At 36.1% G+C, this 2947-nt stretch overlaps 1 long non-coding RNA gene across 1 annotated transcript; it reads right to left on the bottom strand.

The window, feature by feature from the left end:
* Window positions 1–546: 546 nt before the first annotated feature.
* Window positions 547–1899, bottom strand: LOC104213496 (uncharacterized). The gene is made up of 2 exons (XR_707652.2): window positions 1034–1899; window positions 547–756 (listed from the first exon to the last, which is right to left on the bottom strand). It is a non-coding gene; the product is annotated as an uncharacterized lncRNA (long non-coding RNA).
* Window positions 1900–2947: the final 1048 nt, after the last annotated feature.

Genomic DNA, 2947 nt, shown 5'->3' with positions numbered 1-2947 from the left:
CAATCTCTCGACCATAGGCTTTTAGAGCCTTCAACACCCATCATAACCAAAGCACCCACCAAGTCTTTTGTTATCTAGGTGCTTGCTATTTTATTATATCCCTTTTATTAAATTCTCTATATAATTATACGTATTCGGGGTCGAGGTTAACGGGTGCTCGAGCACCCAATTTTTATATGTAGATCCGCCCCTGAATACAGGGTCTATGCAAAAGTTACTGGATTTCTGAAAACCCATATTTTTTACTCTAGGTCTAGGTCTGCCCTTGTCTATAATGATGTATAGAATACTTTTAATCAGAGCCTCTTCAAGGGCTAGCTTGTCTCCTCAATTGATTAACGTCAAGAACACAAACAAAATATAATTAAGACATAGTAAAAGGATTTAGTTAAACTCACAGAACCCTTTAAGGAATGGTTACTCGTTAACCAAACCAAAAAGGGACGAGCAAGTGTTAAGTAACCAAACCAAAAAGGAATGAGCAAGTGTTGAGTAACTTAACCAAAAAATTCAAGTTGATAAATAGAAAGAAAAAAAATCGCAAAATAACAAGAACAAGATAGGGTCTCATTCATTCATCAGCACGGTAAAATGGTGACTACAATGGGCCCAAAGGGCCTCATAGAGGCGGTCACCGGCAGGCTCATCTCAAAGCTGAAATGAAGAAAGTAAAGTTCTTGCATTTTTCAACCATAGTTGGCTTTTCACTCCACCTAATTTGGCAAAGCGTTCTCTGGGAAAACCAGACGACTGCTCCTGAAAGATAGATGAACGCATAAAATAACTATTCAACATATGCGCCAGAGCGATTAAAACGAGAGCGTCCCTTTCACCAGGAAAAATAACCCATTTATGATCAGGGTCCCCTGGCTGACATAAAGTTTCAACATAAAAAAAATCGCCCCGTCTGGGACACGTTGACCGTGTTGAAATCAGGAATATCCAAGATTTGAAGCTTATCAACTTCTATAACGAACTCAAATTAATAATTATACAATAAAATTTGAATTCATGAATTATTTAGTACACATACATGGTCTGAGCAATCGATTACAAGCTAGATCCGCCTCTGATTACTCCGTTCTAAATCTGCTTTCGTGTGGCGTACCTGTACATCCAATAGAAAACAAAAGTTGCAGTAGCACCAAAACCTCCAGAGACAAAGAACCCTAAAAGGATCAAGAAAATTGATATCATAGCAGGAACAAGAAGAGGACTGAACATCAGCAGCAAAGGGGTGGCGACAACTAGGAAAACGACGGTGGCCGCCAACGTTAAGCCGCAAAGAACCAAGAGTGAACCACTCAATGTGATGGCTGTTGTAGTCCTGGCCACTCGATGCGAGCCATGGCGGGGTTGATTATTCTGAGACATTTACATTTATGTTAAGATGAACGGAAAGAACTAAGAACTAAGAGCTATAGTGACGAATCCAACAATGAGTTCGCGAATTCCTCTATTACTGATTTGACAGAACTCAGACTTCACCTCAAAATCTTAAGAGTCAGTGACGAATTCAACAATGAGTTCGCGAATTTCACTGTTACTGATTTGATAGAACTCAGACTTCACATCAAACCTTATATATATGTATAAAAAAAAATAAAGATAGATTAATTTAGACATATCTATACATTTGAAAACTCCCTCCCTCTGCTCAAAATTTATAACATTTAAAATCTGAATCCCCATCTAAATAAAGTAGAGTATATATAGAGAGTGTAGAAGTAGATGGGAAAATGTAATTCATGGTTGTTGTCAATTGAAAGGAGAAGAGATTGTAACGTGTTGAGTTTTCTGAGTTTGCTTGTGAAATAGGTTCTTATTTGCTTGACACTTACCTTTCATACCTGCCATAGACCGACTGAAAGAGAGTCGGGACGTTTGGCCTTGAAAGCATTTCGAGGCGATACTATCAACAAATCTTTCCAAGAAAAATTAGTACAGTATATAGGGGTGATAATTTGAGTCCAAAATCATTTGATCTGTTCAATCCGTTTAAGGTTGGGTCGGTCATTGACCTATTCATTTGTGTTAAAGAAAAAATGACACTATATAGCTACTCTTAAAATAGTAACTGAAAAGGTATATATTTTTTGTATATATACACACACACATTCTGTATATTATATACAAAAATTATACAAATTTTATATATTTTTCTGGCTATCGAATATAAATAGTTTTTGGCGCGAGCTAAAAGTGAAAAAAGCCCTTTGTTAAACTCGCACATCTTGATCTAGTCCATCTCAACCCATCTATAGTTTGAATGATTTTTAGCCCAAAATAATACCTGAGTAACTTTATTAAAATATCTTTAAAATAGTTTTTTTTTGGTTTTATATGTTATATATGACCATAACAAAAGAAAAATATCTTATTTGATAATTAAATAACTCATAAGAAAATAACACATATTAATTAAAGTTTGATAAGAGTTGGCCGGGTTGGGCTATGACCAAATTTTGGCCTATCTTGACCAGCTCAAGTAACTTATACCGGCCCATTTATTGAGTAAAAATAGCACGGGCTGACCAGTTTTCGGACTGGTCATTCAAAAATAGCCACCATTTGCTAAGTCATTGAAAAATAACCACTATTTTGCTGCAACAGAGACCGGTCCAACATAATATACTGGAGTTCGATGCATCTGTGTATGAACTTCCAGCATATTATGCTGGAACTCCAACACATGGAAAGTTCCAGCATAATATACTAGAGATTCGAGCACTTGTGTATGAACTTCCAGCATATTATACTGCATCGGTATACTTTACTGGAACTCCGGTATATTATGCTGAGGTTCTAGTGTACATATGCTGGAACTCTAGTAATTTAAAGATGTTGTTAATAATTTTGTCTGTCTCGTGCTTAAAGATGCATTTAAGTAATTAAGTCAAGGACAATCATTTGAAGATTTGCATCTTAAAGATTTACTTTTCAGAGC

Source organism: Nicotiana sylvestris, chromosome 12 (genome assembly GCF_000393655.2).
Source record: "Nicotiana sylvestris chromosome 12, ASM39365v2, whole genome shotgun sequence".
Classification (NCBI taxonomy): domain Eukaryota; kingdom Viridiplantae; phylum Streptophyta; class Magnoliopsida; order Solanales; family Solanaceae; genus Nicotiana; species Nicotiana sylvestris.
The sequence above is the reverse complement of the archived record's forward strand: the minus strand, read 5'-3'. Positions and strand labels throughout refer to the sequence as shown.